The sequence below is a fragment of the Antechinus flavipes genome, chromosome 1, assembly GCF_016432865.1.
Source record: "Antechinus flavipes isolate AdamAnt ecotype Samford, QLD, Australia chromosome 1, AdamAnt_v2, whole genome shotgun sequence".
Classification (NCBI taxonomy): Eukaryota; Metazoa; Chordata; class Mammalia; order Dasyuromorphia; family Dasyuridae; genus Antechinus; species Antechinus flavipes.
This window is the reverse complement of record NC_067398.1, coordinates 111,912,424-111,937,036: the sequence shown is the minus strand read 5'-3', so window position 1 is coordinate 111,937,036 and position 24,613 is coordinate 111,912,424. Positions and strand designations below refer to the sequence as shown.

At 32.4% G+C, this 24,613-nt stretch overlaps 1 protein-coding gene across 3 annotated transcripts in view; it reads right to left on the bottom strand.

Moving 5' to 3' along the window:
• Positions 1 to 24,613, bottom strand: part of RFX3 (regulatory factor X3) — a 330,544-nt gene that overhangs the window by 270,459 nt on the left and 35,472 nt on the right. The window contains exon 1 of one of the 3 annotated variants that reach the window (XM_051987943.1): positions 7,817 to 9,674. The exons of 1 other annotated variant lie outside the window; for it this stretch is intronic. The gene's annotated coding sequence lies outside the window, so the exon portion shown is untranslated. Of the gene's footprint in view, positions 1 to 7,816; positions 9,675 to 24,613 lie in introns of those variants that run through there. One more of the 3 variants, XM_051987934.1, reaches the window with a different exon arrangement.

The window sequence follows — 24,613 nt, the reverse complement described above, 5'->3', positions numbered from 1 at the left end:
TTTCTTTTTGTTAAATTCAACAGTTTTCTTTGGAATCACTACAGAAATAAAGGCAAAGTTATAGCCTCACAGAATTAGAGCTAAGAGGATTGAGAGGTCAGTCTTCCCTCTCCTGGCAGATGAAAGTCATATGATTAAGAAGGCTCCAAACACAGGGTTTCTAACAGAAGTTCGGTGTCTCTACCACTGTACATGCTTCTCCAAGGCGGCATAGTATCATGGAGAGAGCACTAAACTTGGAGAAAGATTTTTTTTTTGCTGGGCAAATCTTTAACTTCTAAGAGTTGCAGTGTCCAATCGATTACCTATGAAGTCCTTCTCATATCTGAATTTAGAGATCTTCCCAAGTGGATATCAACCTGTTAATGATTCTCTTTGGATATAGTCAGTATCTCCCTAACTCCTGACTTCTATTTAACCTACTCATCCATAAGATAACAATCAAAGTTCTCTCATAATAATATTGTCAGAAAAATAAAATAAGATTATTCTCTCATGACCTATTTAAATTTCTTTATTTTTATTTCTCTCATTAAATCTTTCCCAAATTACAGGCAAGAAAATTTTAATTTAAAAAAAATTTTGAATTCCAAATTCTCTTCCTCTTTCCTACTTCTCCCTCCTTCTTGAGAAGGCAAGAAATTTGATTTCATATATAAATGGAAGGTGCACTACGTATTATAAATAAAACCACACAGATCTACTGTGACCACCACTTCTTCTCTACAAAAGAATATTAAAAGTTTTTAACTAGAGATAGGAGAAGAATTTCTTCTGGACTGTATTTCATTTCCCTGTGGCTCAAATAAGGAAAGGTAAACCAGCCCTATCCAAAAGGCCCACAAAAGGCTTACCTTATGTTTAGATACAACTTTGCCTGAACATTTAGTTATTAAATATATATATATCTACTTGGTTAACTTTTCAAAGTGATCTTTTACTTTTCTTCTTCAATCTTTCACAATTCCCATTCAGTTTCTAAGTAGAGCAGGGGTTAGGGTAACTTTGGGAAGTTTAAAGGAGATAAGTTACAAAGAACCCTAGAAAAGCTTTTTTTTTCCCCTGAAGCAATTGGGGTTAAGTGACTTAACCAGGATCACACAGCCAGGAAGGGTTAAATGTCTGAGGCCAGATTTGAACTCAGGTCTGCCTGACTTCAGAGTTGGTGCTCTATCCACTATACCAACTAGCTGCCCCAGAAAGCTATTTTTAAAAGGAGGAAAGGGAAGGGTGGGAATAGAAGAAAAAACTGAATAAAAAAGCTGAAGAAGAAAAAGAGCAATTATTTTCTGAGCAAGTACTCTGCTAAGTACTCTAAACTAGGTAATGAAGAGCTGAGAAATGTTAAAACACTTCAGAGGGTTGCCCAAACTAGATTAATATGTAAAGGTCATCATCTACCCATATGTAGCTAGGAAGGATACTTATGTATGGTTTAGTGACCCCCATTTCTATTTGGGATTGACACCATTGATGTAGAGGACACAAACACATGTTCTGTGAACAAACAATTTATATTTTGGCAAATAAGACAAAAGTAATAAGTATGAAAAAAGGCAAACTGTTAAATTATTCCTACTGACTATTCAGAAAAAGAAATGGTATAAAGTGGTACAGTCAAAGAAAACTTCATTAATAACAAACAAAATGGTCACAAAAACACATGAAAATCATCTGCTAAATTGTACAGGAGCTACAATTTACATCATCCACTTGAGAGGATCATCCTCAGGAGGCATCAGTTAGAATCCTCCCCTCATTTACATTTGAGAAAACTGAAGCTCATAGATCTTCTGATACCAAGTGCAGAATTCTTTCTATTCTACTATACTACTACTGTTGTTACAAACATAATAACAGTAATTTGCAGTTCACACCCAACTCTTTTCACTGTGCAAACAGTAGGAGAACACAGAAGCTGATATAGAAGATTCATGGATATAAAGATTGATGCCAGGAATGACAGAGAATAGGACTGAAGCTGAAGGCAATGAATATTTCAGGAATGCTAATCCATTGCTAATGTCTTAATATTTGAAATCCAGGGAATATTTTTTCAGCTCCACAAACGATGACTATGTACTATAACAGAAAAATGCACTTAATACATCACACTGAAGGTCAATCTTTTTAAGGTGACATGTCCCAAATCCCTGATAGAATAAAATGGCTAAAGCAAATGTTATGAAACTTCTCTGTTAATTCTTCACTTCACTTACTTTTCCTCAAGTATTTTTAAAAACTGAACCAACTCTAACTTACTTTATTTTTAAGATTAAAGACATTTTAGTTATTTTTAAAGCCTACACTCCAATTTCAAATGCATCTACAATTTTTATCTTAACTTTTTTCCTGTTTAATCATTGTGAAAATGGTAAGCATTTTTCTACATTATATAGAATGTTACATATACTATGTATATGTAACGATAAGAAAGTTCCATTAAAGTGCTCCTCCAATGCTTCAACAGTATGGATAGAAGCTCAGATTCTCAAAGATTATGCCAGCTGAGTGCAAACTCACAACTCCTTCTAGACTAGAAAGGTTCTGAACAAACATCTAGCCATAAGCTATCTGAGGATCATCCTATTTTTAATTCTACTGAAACTCACTGACAAAAGCCACACCACAGTTTAATGACTTTTTTTAAATGATAGAAATACATGATCATCTGCTAAATTGTAAAGGGCCTGCAATCTACATCAAAAGAGGAAGTACTCAAACCGATAAAAAAAATCACAAATCTGAGCATCAAACTAATAATATACTTGTAATACTATGGCATTAAGTTTTCAAACTGTTAAGTACCATAATTTTAATCAGTATTCTAAGCTCAGAAAAACACTTCAAGTGATCAGTTATATACTTCCTAAATCCAGGCAGGCAAGATCATAAGATATATGACTACCCACTTTATTCCTAAAGAATAGCAATGACATGGATTCCAAATCCATCTTCATTAGTCAATCAGTAATTTATTGAAATTGAAGCAAAAATCTAGTCAATAGAAAACTCAAGGTCAAAAGTTTTGGAGCAGAAACTCCAGGGCTCAAATTTAGATCTTCTGATTTCAAGTGCACTGTGTTAACCACTATACCAGCACTAACTATATTACTGGAGCATCTTGTATCTTTGCTTATTTCCACTGTCTGGCCCTTACTCTGGTCTAGAGCACTTTTACAGTGTTTTTCAATTTCCCCATATTCATTTTTAAGCTATAGGGACCAAATCCAAGTATAATACTTTAAAATAAAAAGGTGTCCAACATTTAGTATAGAAAAAATAGTATTTCACATTCCTTATATGTTATATTCCTGTATGATGAAATGCTTTTAAGTTTACTAAAAAACTGACTCATGTTCAATTTGAAGAACACTATAATCCTAATCTAAATAGTTGTTGAATCTTGAATTTGGGTAATTAATTCATATTTTATCCTTACTAAATTTCATGATTTTTTTTAGGAGTACTGATGGGATTTATTTTCTATTTGCTGATGAATATTTAGAGTAATTGCACAGCCTGATTCAGTACATTACAAATTAGGCTTATGCTTACATATGGATAAAGTATAGACACATATTTTGCAATTCAAAATGATCAAGAATCCTGAAAAATTCTATAATATGGATGAATCAATTCTAGAAGACATTATGGTTACTCATCAAGACCACCACAAACTAGAATCTTCAAGTATTTGAAAATAATTTGTAGTTCTTAGACATGACTTGAAGAAACAATGCAGTTCCCTGAAGAGCCTATTGATTAGAAATCCAAGCATCATCTGTAAAGAAATGTTTTATTTGATTCATAAAACAAGCAATATTAAATCTACGTAATTTATAAAGTTATCAAGGAAGTTTTACCACTACCTTTAAAGTAGCCTTTTAATTTCAAGAAATCTTACTCCCATTTTAAAAATCTTATCTTTTTATTCCTTCTTGAAAGTAAATATGTGAGACTTAATATATGCTCTAATTAGGCTGGATCTAGTGACAAAAGTCACAATCTGCTATATTCTGTTTTACTGCCTCAAATTGCCGAGAGAAGTACTTCATGATATCAAAAAGTAGTTTGATTTGATGTAGTACAAGTACTTAGTAGTATATCTTAGAATACTATGTGCATAACACAAACTGGTTGATGAGGACTGGGGTGGGTATAAAGAAACTATGAGTCTAATCAATGATACCATCTAGTATCTTGGCTTGCATATATTATGCCTAATGAAAACTGGAGTCCATCACTTTTAAAACTATATAAAATTAAGAAGAAAAGATATGGCAGTCTATAATTTCTTAAATAATTCATTACATATGGTATTCATGTAGTACTGCCCTTAAATATATATGTAATTTTTCTACTTTATATAAAATTTTTACTAGCAACTTTCAAAGCTATTTCCATATTCCATAAAGCACCCTACTGTATTCTATGAAGACTAAACACAGTGTAGTAATAAATGAGTGGAAAGTAAGAGATGAGTGGAAAGTTGCTCTTCTAACCTCAGGACAAAATCTCACATGCTTAAGTTGTTTTTCAGGCACCTTTACAGTCTGTTTCTCCTACAATTACCTAAATGTAAGGGGAATCCTTGACTTCAGTCTTTGCTCTATTCCTCTGAAGCCTTGCTATTTGTAAAACACAAAGTTAGAATTTGTGGATGTAACTGTTGTACCACTCTGAGAAATCATGGAGAAAAACAGATGTCATGAAACTGGAATTCAGTAAGCATTATGACAATTTTCAAATGGAAAATTGAAGATGCTACAAACTATTGGACAATGAGCTTGCTATTATTTCTGGCATCATTCTAAAAAGATTATTAAAAATGGTTTTAGGCACTTAGAGAAGGAAGCAGTGATCAGCCCGAGACAGCATGGGTTCAATAAGAACAAATTATGCCTTATTAACCTCATTTTCTTTTCTGACAGATATTACAGTGATAGATCAGAGATATGTCATAAACATAGATAGAATGCCTAGATTTTAATAAGATGTTTGACAAAATCCTTCACCATATTTCTTCCAGGGCAATGGGAAGAATGGAAAGATATAGGATAGATATTATTATGAACAGGTATATTCAAAACTCATTGAACAACTAGACACAGAGTGGAGATTAATGGTGAAACTGGGTTGAGTTCTCTAGGTGAAAGGTGGCTTGTTCTAGTCAACATTTTAAAAAGTAATTGACTTCATGCCAAACATGTCATAGTCAACAATTCTATAGATAAGAATAGCTAATATATATATGGTCAAATGGGCATCCCACAAAGAGTTTCAAAATCCAGAACAATAGATTATCTAATAAGATTAAATTTAATAGGTATAATCATAAAGTCAAGTTAAAAATCAATTGCACAAACACAAGATGAGGGAGACATGATTAGAAAACAATTCATGAAGGCTGGGGGGAGACACATAGTTCACTATAAACTGATATGAGCCAACAATGTGATTTGGAGGCCTTATGATCACTAATATGATTATAAATGTCCAAATAAGACAGGTTGATAGTCATACCGTATTCCATACTGATTAGACCACAGTTCAGGTCAATAGATTTTAAAAGAATTTCCATTATTTGGAGAGGTTTTAAGAAACTGGAAGTAATAATGTAAGGATCAGTTAAGTTATAAATATTGTCATTCACAAAGAAAATCAAAATTCAAGTTTAATTAATACCAGTAGTTCACTTTGCATTTTAGGAATTCCTTGTTATAAGTGTTCATCTCACGGGTTGCCATTTTGCTTGTAATAGCAGTGAGGTTCAATTAGGAAAAGCTCCCTAACAATTAGAATGTCCAGAAATACAATAGTATCATTTAAGAAATAATAAACCCATCTAGCTCATCAGATAAAGACAAGATGACCAGTTATTAGAGATGTTGTAAAGGGAATCTATTTTTACTACAAGTATGACTCGGACTAAAGGCTCTTAGGTCTTTTACAACTTTATGATTTCATGGATATACTTTCAGTATCCCATAGACAGCTGTGAAAATGTCATCTATAAGGCCCATACTATCTTCCACACTATATCATAGATGAGGTTGGGCAGCTAGATGGCACAATGGATACAGCAAAGGAGTCAAGAAGACCTCAATTCAAATCTGGTCTCAGACAGTTACTATGTACCCTGGGCAAGTCACTTAACCTATCTGCCTAAATATCCTCATCTATAAAATGAATTGGAAAAGGAAATGGCAAAACACTTCTGTATCTTTGCCAAGAAAACCTCAACTGGGGTAAATGAAGAGTTGGACGTGAATGAACAACAATAATAAATTTAAATAAGGTTATCCCACTAGTTGACAATGATAGTCAAAATAGGGCAGAGAGCAAAATTTTGGAATCTTTTGTTTAATATTATTAACAATAGTAGTTTATGAAATGTGGACAAAACTGAAAGACTTCCCTATTTACCTTTATTATTTGAAAGAGTGGGCAAAATTTTGCTTTGCTCTTATTCATACATACAAAAAAATCAGTCTCAACACATATAGATACCTTACTTATTTTTATAAACATCGTCATGACACTTTTTAATAATACATATTTTGTGATTATTATATATGCCCCCAAGTTACAAATGCACAATTATATAACTTATGTTACTTGTAAATTTATAATCCAAAAGTTCCTTCCTTTCAGCATTAAGATTAAAAGGCTGCATATGGTACAAAAGAAAAGGCACTGGCTTTAGAAATACAGGACTTGATTTCAAATCCTGCCTTGTATTTGCTCCATCAATATGGCCTAAGACAAGCCACTTTAAGCTTTCTGGGTGTCTGATTCCTCAGCTATAAAATAAGGAAGTTGGACTAGATGACCTCTAAGGTTCTTTCCCAACTTAAATCTATGATTTTATAATTTTGGCTCATCATTAAAGTTTAAAAGTACTTTATCTGAAATTACTGAGATATTTCCCATTTCTAATCCTCTTTCGCTTAACTGATAGTTGCCTGTGCAATCTCTATCAAGACTCAGAGGATTTTCCGCTCAGTCCCCATTCCAAAATGCTTCCTTAATAAAGAAGGTAAGGAATACAAACAAAACCAACAACTTGTGCTTTAAAATTGACAAAATCCTTTACATATCTCATAATTGAGGCTCACAACCACCTTGTGATGGATTTAAGAGTATTATTATCCTTTTTTTTTTTTTTTTTTTTTTTTTTTACAAATGAAGAAACTGAGATTCAGAGAGGTAAAGCCAAGGTCACAGAGATAGTTAAATGTCAAAGGAAGAATTTGCAGTGGTTTCTCCTTATTCTGGATAGAGCACTAAGAATGTGGATCAGGCTTATAGCCCTTAGTGCTAGTACAATTCCTACACTTTAGAAATGAGAGAGACTAACTTGCCCAGAGCAATCCAAGTAGTTAAGAAGGACTAGGATTCAAAAGGATGTTGGGTCTTGGAGTTTAGCCCTCTTTCCATTGCACCACATTGCCATAAATCAAATTTAGTAAGAGACTTCTGCTTGCTCCTTAGTGCAGTTGATGGCCTTTCCTGCCCCCCCCCCCCCCATTTCCTGGCTGGAAAAAAAATGTGTGCCAAAATTAAATAATGCATTTTTAAAAATTTTAAAGAGTAAGCACAAGTACTTTAAAATTTAAAAATAACTAGATCCACACTCTTAAGCAAACAATTATCAAAATATACCATTTTAAAATCACAGCTTTCTTTTTCTTAATTACCACCAATAATTTAGAATGCCCCCATTAAATGAGCAGCAACACAAAGATACGTTATAAAAGCAAAGCTTTGTCATCCTTAAATACATGGGATCTTCTCAGTGCATTTATGGTACCTGAAAAGGCAAAGATGCAATTTGGAGAGTGCACACCGTCTCAAGGTTCAGTGTTGCTGTCTACATGTACTCACAGGCACTATCCCCATCCCTCTGATGATCCTTGTCCTCCTATCTTCTTTTGGACTTTCCAAATACCACTGGACAGCTCCTCTTTAAAAGGCTATTCAAGTGGAACCATAAGCTCACACACCTGCTCTCTATATAATCAATCCATTATTAAGTAGTAGAATTATGACATCAGAAGTATCCTAGCCAATTATTCTACTGAATAAGTTGATTTCACTGATTTGCATGCTACCATGTCATTGGTTAAAATATCTTAAGACTAGTTCCTACTTTTGTCTATTCCTTTTATTCTGAATGAGACTGATAAAGACTTGAAGGTTTTTTTTTTTTAACCTTTGAAACCCTAAACTATAAATGTACATGTAGTAAATACATCGAACTGACCATTTTTTAAGAATGTAATATGATGTCTGGGCTACATGAAAGGGTAAAATATGGGCTCCATGAATACAGAGACAAGACCAAGAGCCAAAAGCTCCCCTTTGTGATGTCTTTAGATCACCCTGATGGTTAGGTAAGTCCAATTTCTTAGGAATTGTGTCTTATTTATCATCAGGCCTTATGCCACTTGAATGAGAAACCCTTATTAAAAAGGTATATACTGCCCTTGTATTAATGTTATTTGCTGCAAACAACTTCTTTCTACAACTAGAGTATAAGTTCCTTGAAGGGAAAAACATACATTATTCATCTGGGTACTCTCAAAGACCTAACAGTACCTCCTTCTGCATAGAATTAGTTAGATTTATAGTTAGAATACTTGTATTCAGATTCTGGGTCATTATTACTTAAGTGAATTTAAGCAAGTAACTCTTAGGATCTTAGTTTCTTCAACTATAAAATGGGAGAAGAATGGGTTAGATGACTTCTTAGCTCTCTTCCAGCTCTAAATTTTGAGATAAACATTTTTGAATAAGTTTTAGACTAGTAAATTCTGCTTACTAACCAAGAATGGGAAGTACATATATTAAATTCTATCAAATAATGATTTTAATCAAGTAACATTTCAAAAATAACTTGTCCTGAGAAAGAAGTAGAAAACAAACAAAAAAAAATCCTTAAAACAAATAAACAAAAATTTCTGAAGTATTAAATAATTGCCATTAACTTATTTGAAAGTTAAAACATTTTTATTTTTTCAAAATCTGTCAAAAAGATAGGACCTAACACATAAAAACTAACTTAAAAATATTTTTTTCTATTCCTGTCTTTATATTCAACTATCGTGCTTTCTCCTAAATGCTTTCCTACAAACCCAGTGTGAGTACCATTATTTTCAAGTACAGCCTGTCTTTAATTCCTGCATGGGGTAAAATTCTTTTGCAGTTTCTGTAGCACCACAAAAGCTAAAGACTATTTGAAGCAGTTAAAAATATGAACTGTAACCACATAATAGTGTGAATAACAGTGGTGCTGTTTTCTTTTGTACAAATGTAGTAGTTAAAAAACAATCACCCCCTTCTTCAAATTAATCATTAATCCTTCCTTTATCAAGGAAAAAAAAAACTATTTCCACAATTTATCTAAAGGAAAAAATTATTGAAAATTCTCTGACAGTAAGTCTTATATTTGCCCCAACCTGATATTCATGAAGTTCTGGATATGTAGAAAAGATGTGACCAAATTACTTGGCAAGTATTCTTTCCACAAGCCAAACTATGTAATGCAAGCACAACCATAAAAGCTCCAGATTCATCAACTTGGCATTAAGAATATTTGAAACAAACAGTTATTTTAAGATTGACAAAATTATTCTTTAGTGGTTAGGAAAAAAATACTAACTTTTGAAGAAAACCACTGAGCTCTTTGAAGGATTTATAGATTAATATCTATGTAATATGTTATACACTGTTTCTTTTGTAAGTAAAATGTTGTTACATTGCATTTTATTTATTCTCAAAATAATAAGATATAAACATTTTAAAATATTACTTTGCCAAAATACATTTACTTTGTTTTTGAATAAAGATTTTACATTTCTTCAGAATTCAAATAATAAATATATAAGACATGAGAAATAATGAGGAGTAGGAAATATTAAACAATGTGCTTTTTAAAATTCTAATGTAGAAAGATAGAAGAATGAAGTATATAATGCCTCCACGGACTTTTAGATTTGAAACATTGGAAGGGAAAAATTCAAAAGCAGTTGGCATTAAGTGTTCACATTCCTCAAATATAATTAAGTGGGGACTGTTTCTCAAAAATAAAAGCTATGGAGAGCCAGGTCACATAGCTTAAGAAATTAATCAGATATTCATAATAATTTGACTCTTACAGAGATTTAAAACAGCTCTTCGGTTAATTGGGGAAAAAAAGAAGTTATTTTTAGTCATGCTTTCTACTGGTGCCATTAATATAATCTAAAAGCAATAATGATATATGTGTATATATGTACTTTTGTTTGCATTTGTACATAAATTTTGAAAAGTAAATCTGATCCATATATCATAATAGTTCAATTTAGTATAGATTAATTAAATAGCAGGCTTGACCATGTCTGTAACTATAAATTTCATCTTATTTATCAGCTATACTTTAGTTAACATTTGCTTTTAATGGTTTTCTGGCAATGGTGACATTTTTATACATTTTAAAATTATTCACTTTATTTGCGAGATTAACAGTAAATAGCAGAGTTTAGGAACAAAAAGGATTCTAAATACATGTTTAAGGTAACTTGAAAAAAATGGGTGAATCCTAAAATAATCACAATGTATTCTGCTGTATTTAGCTGATAACAAGTCAGATAAAGCAAAAATGCAATAATTTGCCTAAACAATAAGCCATCCTTTTCACAAAAAATTTGGCTTCAACCTCTCAATAAGATGTTCTCAATAAACACTTCTAAAATGAGATCTTATGTTACCATGGCTTTGTCCTTTTTGTAAAAATGTGTACAGGTGAGTTTCTCAATTACTTATTACACAGGACATTAATTTTGCTAAGATAAGTTATTATTAAAAACAGAATATTCTTTTGCTTTTATGATATATATATTTTTAATATCCTGTGTAGGGATCTATATAATACTGATTTAAATGATATTTACCATATCTGAACATGAATGGACCTGCAAATTAATCCTGACAAATATATACATTGTATGTAGATTACTGCCATAACTCATCTATCCAGGAACTTAATATCAATGGTTAATAGCATAATCTGTCTACCATCCCAAGTGAGGTACCTTAGAATAATCCTCATTTTTACTTTGTTCCTTAATACAAATCTCGATTGATTATTAAGTCCTATCTCTTTTTTATATATAATTTTCTGTTGTCATCTACCTTTCTATAATAGCTCTGTTGCCTTATGTGAGGTACTCAATACTTGGACGTTTCTTCAGAGACCACAATCCTTTACTATCTCTTCAAGTTGTCTTTTCATTTCTTTACCCATTACTTTAACAATACAATGACTGAAAAAATGAGGGGCTTCTCATTTCCATACAAGTCATATCCAATATACTTGTCTTAAATTCCAAATCCCTTACTGAAGTGCCCCAAATGGTTTTATTTCTCATCTCATCCTATATTCCAAATTTATTCATTATATCTATCTCAGGAATAATGCACTTTCTTCATCTCACTTCTTTATTTAATGTGCTTCAAAGCAGTAACTTAATATGTCTAAAAGTGCTTTGCTCCCCATATCAAATGAGGTAATATTTGTAAAACATTTAGCACAGTACCCGAATCACAGGGGGACTTATTTTAAATGCTTGTTCACTTCTGCAGCCTGACAAACCATTGCTCCCATCATTTAAAGAGTTCCTGTAATGTCTCCTTCAAAAATTCTTCTGGGATTCATCAGGAAAAGAATACTTTTCCCCTGTCTTAGTCATTGCAAATTTTAGACTCTAGAAATAGAAGGGTCCTTAAAGATTATGTATTATAATGCTGTTACCTTGAAAATGAAGTAACAAATCTACAGTGAAGTGACTCTCACTCTAGATTGATTATCCTATGAAAACTGGAGAGTCTAATCTCCTTAATTTCTAATCACCCTTAATATGAACCGACTTCATGACCTATAATTTGTGGTATAAATATCTTACTAATGACTAATAATATTTTTTCCTACTGTCAGCATATGCTTTACACATGTATATGAATTCAACTTGTTAACTTATGGAAGACAGGCTTTAAGCCTACTGAATTCTCTTTGTCCAAAGCTTAACATAAAACATATTTCAAAATGATGGTTTTGATTCATGATCTCTATACAGTTTCTATTCTTCTTAACATTTGATTTTTATACTATGAGATTGGTTTAAATATCAAGGAGAATCTAATGTGGTACAACCCATTTTATATTATAATTCAGTATAAGCTTAAGGAGTCATTCCTAATAGAATCATGCTTAAATCTCAACAGTAATACTGAAAAAAAATTGAACACATCAAAACATACTGTTTTTCTTTTCACATTAAGTACCAGTTACACAGCCTGAGCCATTTATCTGGTTAACCAAAAAATTAAGTTCAAATTTTATGTATCTGTTAAGACTAAACTTCCTCTAAATCCTCTTACTATTTAAATGAGCATTTTAGTAATCTGAAAACTTAGGACCGCCAAAGAGAATACTTAATAACCTTAAACTGAACCCCACTAAAATATAACAAAGTCAAATTGAAATGTTTTTCTAAATACATTCTAATACCAAGAAGTATTCAGCAGATCAGCTGGTCCACAAGAATTTATTTTAGTACACTATGTGCTGTGAATTCAAAGAAAGGCAAAAATCAATTCTTACCCCCAAGAAGTTCTTGTTAAAATGGTAGAACAAGTAAATAATTAAAAGCAAGCATAATATATAGACTACATGGATGATAATCTAAGAAGGGAAGTTCCTAGCAGATGGGAGAACTGGGAGAGGCTTCTTGCAGAAAGTAGTGTTTGAACTGACTCCTGAAAGAAGCCTGGAAAATTAATAAAAAGAGGGCAGAGCACTGCAGACAGTGATCTAGCCAATGCAAAAATGGGAGAGATGGGAGATGCAGTTTAATATGCAATGAATGGCAAATCAAATTAAGGCGGTAGAATTGTGTGCTGATGGATTTTTTTTTCTAGTAAATATGGTAAGGGAACAGTTTTTGAAGAATTTAAAAGTTATCCAGAGGACTTTATATTTGATTCTGGAAGTAAGAGGATACTACTAGAGTTTGAGGAAGGGGATGATATGGATAGACCTATGCTTTAAGAAAAACACTTTGTCAACAGTGGCCTCCCTTTGCTGCTCTTATTGGGGCTGTGGTACTCTGAAGATAAGTTCCTGCTCCTTCCTCTTCCTGTTGCAAGAATGTACTGGTTCTGTGTTCTTCTTGTGTTTTTGGGTTTCAATATTATACCCAGACACCCACCCCTACACACACACACACACACACACACACACACACACACAGATGAAATCACTTTGATACCTGCGGTTATCGCTTTAAAAAGGAGAGACTAGAAAGGAAGACCAATTAGAAGATCATTGCAATAGTTCAGATGAGAAAGGCTAAAACAGGGTCATGATTGTGTGAGTGAGTGAAGAGAGGGGACATATGAAAGAGATGTTTTGTCATGGCAAAGAGAGTTCAGATACTGGAATCAGGAAACCTGAGTTCAATTCCCTACTCTAACTTATTAATTAACCTTATTAAGCTTTCTGAGTCTTCAGCAATACTCTAAGATCTAGTTATTGCAGAGTTCTGAAGGTGAAAGAAAATTCACACACAGAATTACCACAATGAAGAAAACACAGATCTTCAATAAACTTGACCAAGAGATTTAAAATAAAATTAAATGAGTGGAATTCCAGAAATCAAGAACTTAAAAGTTTTCTTCTTGTGGTAATTAAAAATTAGTTCAAATGAAAATCTACTAAATACTCAAGCAATGTCTGTCGGGAATAAAAAGAAAGAACAGGGGAGAAACTATTTGGATAATTCAGGAACAAAGAATCCACAGAGAATGGAATTTGTAATAACTAAAATTCTGCATTACAGACTTACCATTTAATTTTTCCCCTTGGGGAAACATAATTAATTAGGATCAAATAGTGAAAGACAGTTCTCATCACAAAGCCTCTGACTACTCATTTTGTCTCTATCAATGGCACTTTCTTATTAAAGCATTATTGTAGATGTTCTCTAAAGTTCTTTCCTTAGCACTTTTATATTCTATCCTTTCATTTTCTTCTCCCTTGAAATTTCCTCCCATGATTATAATTACTACATAATGAAGATGAATCTGAAATTTCTAGGCATACATCCCAAGTTAGTCAAAAACATAAAAAGTTCAATATATACCAAAATATTTGTAGCCACACCTATTTTTGTGGTAGAAAAGAACCAGAAACCTCAATGGTGTCAAGAAATTGTGATAATAAATTAAATATATTATTAAAGAGGAAAAAATAATGACTCTAAGAAGTTCAGAAAAAACAAAGGATTTGAATAAATTGATAAAAAGTAATACAAGCAGAACAAAAGGACAATATGTATAATCACAACAATAATATAAAGGATGCTAAAAAATGCTAAAACTTTGAGTAATCATAATAACAACCAACATTGATATTGGAGAACAGATCCAAATCATGTCTCCTACTCTTAGCAGAGAAGCCAGGGACAAGAGAGGCAATAGGTAGTCAGATGTGGTCAATGTACGGTTGTATTTGCTTAACTTAATCTTTTTTAGAAGGAAGGGCTCAATTTTGGTGGTGAAGGATCAGGGAGGAGGTACATCCAAAAAGCTGTTTTAAAAGTTAGTAAAAATTTTTAAAAGAGAAAAAAAAATATTTCTAGCACTGAAAATTATAACCATCAGAACTGAATTTCCAAGAACTAGTTATCTCTACCTCAAGCTTAAAAGTGCTATCTAAAATAGCTTATTATTCCCTCAACTCTTTTGATTTTATTATCTCTTTAATGGCACATTCAAAATACCAATATATTTCCTCTCTAATCACCACCCATCAGATGCTACCTCCTACAGAATATACCTTCAAAAAACCCAAACCTCCCTGAAATCCTGGGCCTTTTGAGTTTCTACTTCCACTATTCTAATAACCAGTACGTATGTATACAATAGCAACAACTTCCTAACAAGTCTTTGCCCCCCTTACTCTTTTATATTCATATCCATACTTTAGATGAACAGATTAGCATTCCTTATGCACAAATCAAATCTTGCCACTTCTCACTGTCCAAAATCTGGCCCCATTCTACATCTTGAACCAAATGGGGACCAAAACAGTCAACCACCATGATAAGCCTCTTTGCCTTGCTCTTATCTAATTCTTCATGCAATACCACAATGCATTGCTATTCTTTCCCCCTTAGTTTTCTAAGACTATTGAAATCCTTTGAATCATTTAAGATAGAAACCAAATACCACTTCCACCATAAAGGTTTCCCTGATTCCCGCTTAGAATCAATCTTACCTTTCTCAACCCCTGCATGATACTTTTTTTCCCCTTTTACTTCTACAATATATGTGTCATGTACTATTTGGTAATATAGTTTTATGTGCACATATTATATTCCTCTATAAGTCTGTAATCTCTAAGAGAAAAAGAAACAGGTCTTGTTTGTATCTATTTCCATAGCACCTAACATAGACTTTGATATTGAGTTGAAATTAATGAAGTTAAATTACTTGGTAGAAAATGAATTTGGCTAATAGAAGGTCTAGTTTGGCCTTTAGATATATCACTATCTAGCTTTGTAATGTTGGTCAAATAAAATAAACTACGTGTCTGAAAAATGAAGTTCATACCAGCACCATTATATGCTATGAGCTAGGAAAATGATAGAATTCTAGCTTTGAGGTAGTAGTTCATCTATTTTGTGAACTTTTGGGGCAGTCTGGTGAAGCAAACGGACTTGGATAATGTTTTAATGTATTTTAATGCATAAAAATATAATTAACTTTTTAAAAATTTTGTGATAAAGTGTCATGGACTCTCTGCAATCTATCTAAGGACCACTTAGAAGTTCATAGACCTCAGTGAAAATTCCTTGATCTTGAAATTATTTAACTTCCTTGGGAACATGGAGATCCTCTGTAGATAGGAGAAAAGTTAGTTCATTTGCTTATAGGCAAGGATATGAATCTTGTGATATTTTAAATTAAAACCTATTTTGAGTTTTATTTGATCTTGTTAATTTAAGCACATATATGGGAGGCAAATGTTTCTTCCATGAGAAACCATAGTTGAGGGTTTAAGTCAAAGAATATGAATATGTGAAATTTTAGTAATAATTTTTGAAGAAGGATAAAAAACATTCAGAGGAGGTCAAGTTTCTTCAAATAATATGACTAAGGAAAAAAAAAAACACCACTAGAGCTGGTCAAAGATAGGAAGAAGAGAAGCTGACATCATGGCTACTTTTAAGTATTTAAAAGGCTTCCACATGGCAAAGGAATCAATCAGTCTTCTGGGCTTGATGTTAGGAAAAAGTTCCTATTAGAGCTGTCCAAAAATAGATGCAGGTTCTTTAGGTATTACTGAGTAAGTCTTGGTTGGAGATCTTCATGAAAAGGCTGAATGGAGTCTTATTGAGTACATTGTTTGAGGGGACAGATTCATGTTCAGAAACTTGTTTAACTAGCTGAACTCTGAGGCCCTTTCCATCTCTTAAAGAGTCTGAAATTAAATGTTGTAAGTCACAATTTTGATTCTTGGCCATGGATTACATATGGTAGGTCCATGAAATACATATAGTAACAATGAATAAATATATTTAACTTATATTGGATGAAAAGAAGCAAATTAAAACTTCACTAACAAAGTATGGGACATCTAGGTGATTCACTGGATAGAATGCCAGAACTAAAGTTAGGACGACTCATCTTCCTGAGTTCAAATCTAGTTTCAGACATTTAACTAGCTAACCAAAAGTCACTTAAATCCATTTGCCTCAGTTTCCTCATCTGTAAAACAATCTAGAGAAGGGAACAGCAAACCATTCCAGTATCTTTGCCAAGAAAATCCAAATTGGGTCATGAAGATTTGGACACAATTGAAATGAGTGAACAAAAACCCCAAAATAATTTGGGGATTAATCTGATTTAGTAAAAACTCTGGATTATAGCTGTCAGGGAAAATGTATTTTGTTACTTTTAAGCATATCAAAAATATGTACATGAATAAAATAAGTGCTGCTTACAGTTGTAAAAGTTGTAAAAGGACATCTTTAACAAGCAGTTATTTATGATTAAGTCATATGTTCCATATGTGCAAAGGAAGGCAAATGTGGTGCACTGAAAAGAATTTGATCCAAGAACCTAGATTTATATCTCAATTTACTACTTGTATTATTTTATCAAAGTTGTACTGTGCCTTAGTGTCCTCCTCTATAGAATGAGAAGATTGGACTATCTGACCTCAAGAGGCCTTTCCAGTTCTAAATTAATGATTCTGATGCTAGGAAAATGAGGCCAAAAGAGTATTATGTTCAAAATGGTTAAATAGGATATATTTGTGCAAGTAAAATAAATTGCATATTGTATTCCAAGGTAAAGGATAGCTCCTCTCCACCACATACAATCATAATAAAGTTGATTCCCTTTTTCATAAAACACAAGTTCAGAAGTCAACAAAAATTGTTAAGAATTTCAAATTACTGGGTTCCATACCTAAGGCTCTGCTTTATAAAATCACTCTGTACTTTGATTACTTTTTTATTTGTCTTGCATTATAATTTATATTGCTAGTTACTTTGTATCTCTATTCTAATAACGTTTATATCACTTTAAAGTTATAAAATCCTTTATATACATTACCTATTTGGTTCCTGAAAAAACTGAGGTGGGTACTAAGAGTAACATTTTCTATGTTCAGATGGAGAAAAGCAGAGATCCAGGGATTTACCTAAAGTAACAAAACTACTTGGCAGATAGAGCTGGGATTAAAATGCAGGTCTTCTGCCTCCAAAGTTATTTGTTCCCTTTTTACTAGTCTCACTGAAGTCAAGGATTACATATCATTTTTATATATCCCCTAACACATATTACAATGCCTTGTACAAAGTTTAGGTTAGTAAATGTTTGTAGTTACCTTTTTTTTTTTTTTACTACTGATTTTTTTTTTTTTTACTTTTTTTACTTTTATTTAGTACTGATAACAAATGACTTGCTACTATTATCTCCTGAATCATAAATGCTTCTACTTGGATCTACTCTGAAAAACTGTAGCTTCAGTAATCAGTTACTTGATAAAAGAATTATTTTGCTTTAATGATAGAAACAAGTTTAGGGATCAAAACTGTGACTGTATTAGTTAGGGAACTTCCAGTCAAGGAAACTTCCTTGACTAATGGAAGTCAGTATTTCTGTTACTAATGATCAGAAAGTCAGTATGTCAGACTAAATATGAACATAAGTCTTCTTGGCTTCAAGACAGGCTTTCTCTCCAAAATGCCCATGATGCCTTTCAGAATTTGAAAATAAGTTCAACTTTCCAACAATGAACCACTCTTTCATTATATTTTTAGTGACAATGATTTAGTTATAGCTAGTGTCATATATATATATGCTCATAATACAAGATTCTAGTCAACTTAAACATTCTATCAATTACTGGTGATAACTCATAAGATCATATTGTTTTGTGATAGAAAATGTAAGTTAGTCTTTGTATGCTATATCCAATATGAGAGCAACCCTGTAGAAAGCATTCCTTTTCCATGTTGGTTCTGATTTGGGATGAAACCAAATAATAGAAAGCAATTCAAGTTCAAACCCAACATATCCAAAACAAGAATTTTCCACTTTAGTTTCCCTTCTTAATTTTTCTAATTTTGTCAATGTTATCACAAATATCTTAATTGCTTAATGATCTCCTTATACTTAGTTGGTAATCAAGTCTCTTGATTTTTTTTCTCCTCCTTCAGGTATGGACTTAACTCTCTTTTTAACTGCTACCAATCTAATTCCAGGAACTCATCATATTGGATTGCTCTTAAACTAGTTTCTCCATCTTCATTTATTAGATGCTCCCACAACCTAGCCCAAACATGTGTTCCACATTACTATCCCTAACTTCTTCTCATTTTAATCCTCTGCTTTAAAACCTAACAAATGTTTCCTATTTGTAGAGCAAATCCAGACTATAATTCTAAATCACTCCATATACTGGTCCCATCTTATCTATCCTGTCTCATGTTTCTGAATATGCCCAAACACAACCTTTGCTCGAGGCCAGACTTATGGTATTCTGTTTTCATTTTTTCCCTAACATTTGTTGATAAGAATTCAATTGTATTAAACTCCTGTATTTCCTGTATTGTCTCTACTCACTTACTTGCACTTTTTAGTTTAAGATTTTGATGCCACCAAAATTGATTTTTAAGATTGCCAATGATGCCCTTTAATTGAAACATTTAAGTGTTTTCTCAGTTCTAACCTTTCTTTTGAATTTTCTATAGCTTTTACCACTGTTGACCTTTCCTTCTCATGGAATATGAGTCTCCCTTCATATGGTTTCCATAAAATTGCTCTCTCATTTCTCCGCTTACCTCTTCAACTATTGCTTCTCAATTTCCTTTACTGCTTCTGTCATTCATCTTCTGCCCTCTAAGTATCAGTGCACTCCAAGAGTGCATCCTGGGAAGACTTTTGTTATCTCTTTCTATGCACTTTTATCAATTCCCATTAAGCTCTCATGATGAAGCCAAATAGGAATAGGGACTGAAATTATGATTTTATTACTTAAAAGAACTCTCCGGTGATTCCCTCTACCAACACAGAATATGACTTTCTCTACAATGTATAGTCTTAAGACCGTTTTAAGAGTTGTTTTAAATGTTTTGCCCACTGTTAACACAGTCAATAAGAATGTATTGGAGACAAGACTTAAACCCAATTCCTCCTGGCTTTATTACTCTGTTACACTGTCCTTCTAAAGTCAAGTCCCATAGCCAACTCCCTAATGAACATTTATACTTGGATGTCTGGCTAGCAAGTGAAATCCAGTATGTACAAAATTGAACTTTTCATCATTCTCCTTATTGACCCTTCTTTTAAACATCTCATTTGGTAAAGTCTCAAGTGGAATTTAAATGTTGGTTTCTAGACTGATGAGATAGAATGAGTCTATAGTGGTATTTACTGATTGAAGAACTGGCAGGACAGTGTTAACACTGAATGCATTAGATTAGTAAGGAACAATTACATAGGAGAAGGATTCAGTTTTGATATAATGAGTGAGATAATGTGAGATAATAATCAGGAAGGCAGTCTGGTACACTAAAAATAAGTGATAGATAAGGAACCTGGGTTCAAATCCAGTTTGACACTTCCTGTGTCATTTCTGGCAAGCCCTTTAAACTATACAGATTTCAATTTCTGCATTTATCAAATGAGTTCCCCAAAAGAATGAATATAGAAACAGAGAGCTGAGATGCAACTTTACATCACTTTCTTCTTAGGTAGGTCTCACAATGGATGGAGTGATGGGCCTGAAGGAAGACCTGAATTCAAATCTGGCATCAGACACTAGCTCTCTGTGTGACCTTCATTAAGTTGTTCAAATTGCATTGTTATTTTGTAACATGAGAATAATAATAGCACCTACCTTGCAGTTATTGTGAAGATAAAATATGTATAAAGTACTTAGAAGAATGCCTGCACATAGTTGGAAGTGCTTATTCCCTTCCCCTCTCCTTTTCTCAGCTAGTCTTTGATGCATGACAGATATTTAACATATGTTTATTTAATGAGCAATACTTTTGGAGGAAAATAGTTGTGGTAATATACCATTCATCACCATCACTTATGATTTTTAAAACTTTCACAATTATCTTATTTTGTTGCTTCTCTCCTTTAAGTTACCATTGTTAAAATTTTGCACATCAACATTTGTATTCCAACATTTAGGTGATATAAAACATAGTTTCAAGATTAAGTGAGAATAAGCAGTCATTTTGATTGTAAAAATTATTATTCTTCAAAAAATGAAAAAAGACTGCCTTTTAAAAAACTGGTTCCCCAAAACATTTTACTCTAAACAAAATAACAAATTTCCATCACTTAACAAGTACTTATAACAAAGGCAGGTTACGATGGAAGAAAAGCCAACTATCAGCAGTATACTTCTGTGGGAGGAATAAAAGATATCCTGTGCTTAGAAAACATAAACTAAAACATATTCCATTTATCATAAAAAGTATAGCTCCTTCATCCTAATTATATTTAGATAATATCACTACACATATAAAAGGTCAGTATTACATAGTAACTGAGGTCAATATGTACCTTTACCAGAAAATAATTTGAAAACATTTCATGCTAGATTACCTGAAGTTAATAAAGAACTTTTAGTCAAGAAATATGTAACTCTGCATTGTCAGGTAATTAAGCTCCAGGTACATATAAAGAGTGCTAAATGATAGTAGAATTATAAGTATATAGCTGGCTAAAAGACTTTCTAAACAACCTAAAGGTTAACATCTCCAAATATGACTTTGGTTTGGTATTTCAGCTTCAAAATGCTCATGCAGTGATCAGAATAGTCAATACCCTTTTCTTTTCCTGAACTTTAACCAAAACTACCTTCTGCAAAATATCAGCTGTGTTACTAGAACTCAAACCTGTTTATTTCAACTATCTACTGCATTTCTTAATAATTTACCCAATTTCTACACTTATTGCAAAATTATTCCTTTTCATAACCAAAATCATTCAAGAATTTCTCAGTGTAAAATGATAAAATGGCATTTGAGATAGAATAGATTTCATATCTATCAAATAGATAATGAAAATTTTCTTCTAAAAAGGCACATATTTGAAACCAGTCTTTCTCTTAAAGTGGTTTCTGCCACTATTGCCTTCCCATATTTTTAAGAACAGCCTCCCACTTATATTGATCAGCAATTTTGACAGTTAAGCCATAACTTGTTATTCATTGGCTATTATAGTATTTTGAACTGCAAATATACATATATATATGTGTGTGTGTGTGTATATATATATATATATATATATATATATATATATAAATAAAAGTGAGCATATGTGTCATTCAGTATATAAGACTGTTGGTAATACCAACATGACTAAGTTTTGTTTCATTTGATTTCAGAATACTCGTACTTCAAACCGAATAACAAATGATTTTTAATTTAACAGTTTATATTTTGTTTAGGGGGGGAAATATTTGAAGATAAGAAATTATTTCAAGAGTGAATCTGTGAACTATATCATCAGAATAAAATGATTTGCTCTAGCAAGTATTTCCTACTCTTTTTTTAAAAAAAAATACTCTATCCAGTTCCCAATACTGAAAATAACTTAATAGGACATATTCTGTAGTATTTCCCTCTGTGCAAATAGTCTAGGCTCCTAAGTATGACTAGTTCTCCTTCATCTTCAAAGTTACTTCATGCCTCTCATTTCCTTAAAATCCTGTCATGGTGACTTGATAGAGGAAACTGGGATTCCTCTCTCCTCTTGGCTCTGGAAATTTAGTTCCCAGAGAGTACAATACATACATACATACACACAGATGTACATATGTGTGCCTGTATATTTTAAAAATTAAAATATCATAAAAAGTCACTAATATGTGAAGCGGGAACAAATATAACAATACTTTGCATTACAAAGCTCTCTCACCAATCTAACTTGATCATTTGAATTATGGTAGTGATAAAATAGACATTATTCCTATCTTACAGATGACAAGTTAAAGCTTAAATTTGGTCTTAAGTTCATGGGGCTAACTAGTGGTAAATATGAACAGAAGTTTGAGAGTCTTGATTTCTAGACCACTCTTCTTTTCAGCATAGTATTACATCTCCAGAAGAGTATATTCAAGTAGCTTTATTGATACTCTGTGATATCCATATTATAAAAACTTAAGTCTATGTGTCTCCAAAGGGACCTCAAAATCTCACAGTGGTCCTGCAAAAGTTCTCTACTAATGTTGTAAAAATTCCAAAAAGAAGCTATAATCAAAAGCAGTTGAGAGGACAGTGGACATCTAGGGCCTCTCATATTTTTTTCATTCTAGAACCTTCATTTTCAAAACCTAGTCATGATGTAAAATTTGTTAAGTGGATAAAAATACTCAAAACTTTATAGGGATAAGTGCTTAAAGAACAAGGTTTTTAAATTGTATTAAGGAGGGAAATGATCAAAAAGATAAGAACATTACTTAAGAGGGAGTGATAACATATGAAGGAGAGAAGGAAGAAGTATTCAAAATCATATTTTACTTCTGATTTTCTTTTCTGACACAAAGATTGATCTTTGAAGTAGACAAGATAAACTAAAAATGGCTAATAGGGAATTAAAAAACCAAGATAAAGACCAAAGTAGTAAAGGTCTATTTGAGTTCAAGTTACTTGGCCCAGATGACTATAGCCTATAGTACTAAAACAACTGGCAGTGATTTCTAAAAAAGCATAGGAATAGGAGAGCTATTAGAGGATTAGAAAAAGGCAAAGAGTTTAAATATTTAAAAAATAAAAAAGAATGGAATCTACAAACCATAACCAATAAGCATCGCTTCTACTACTAGCATAGTTCCATAATGTATCAATGTATTATTAAAAGGAATAGTGAACAGAAATCAAATACCTTCATCAAGAACAGGTCATGTTGTAGATAGGACACCAGCTCTGAAGTCAGGAGGACCTGATACTTAACACTTCCTAGCTATGTGACCCTGGGCAAGTCACTTAACCCAAATTGCCTCAATAAAAAAAGAAGGAAAAAAAAAAGAGAACAGGTCATGTCAAGACTAATTTTTTTTTTGACAATGTTACCATACTGATAGATTTAGGACTGATGTATATATAGTTGATATGAGGATTGTTAAAAATATATTTGGCAAAGTTTCTCATACTATTTTTGTATAAAAGATGGAGTAGTTTGGGGAAGATAGTATAATTAGGTATATCTAGAACTAGCTAGTTACCTGGACAATCATAGTCATTAATAGTTTAATGTGAATTTTGGAGATCTCCACTGGAATGTTCTAAGGATCTATGTTTGACTCTTTACTATAAAACATTGTTAACAATGACATGGATAAAGCATAGATGGCATCCTTGTCAACTTAGAGATAATATAAAGCTAGGAATGGTGGTTAGTAAGTTAAATGAAAGAATACAAAAAGATCTTGTTAGGCTTAAACACTGTTCAGAATAAAACTGAAATTTAATAGGAATAAAGGCTTACATTTGGACTAAAAAAAAACTTTATATAAGGGACACAGAGTAGACAGCATTAGTGTTTAGCAAGTTCGATATGGCATAATCATATAGCTAAATATGCCAATATAATCTTCATTAAGAGTGATAATATTTGCCTTAGGCCATATCTGGAGAAAAATGTGGGCAGGTTTTAGAAAGGATAAGCTTGAGAACATCTATAGGAGGGAGACCAGGATAGTGAAAGATCCTTGAGATCAAGCCATATATCATGAATAGCTAAAAGAAGTGGCAATATTTTGTTTGAAGAAAAAAAAAACTAGGGGAATAAGGGAATAGACAAGGTAGTTATCTTAAGGTATTTGAATAACCTCTACGTGGAAAGAGAATAGATTTGTTTTTCATTATTAGGAGTAATAGGCTGAGATGAAGCAGAATTATCCTTTGTGTGATGTAAAAAACCAAAACCTTTCTAATAATTAGAACTAACAAATTTTTTTTAAAAATGTTTTCCCTTTCATTAGGGAGTCCTTAAGCAAAGACGATCTTCGCAGCTCAAGATACCTTGTTCAGGG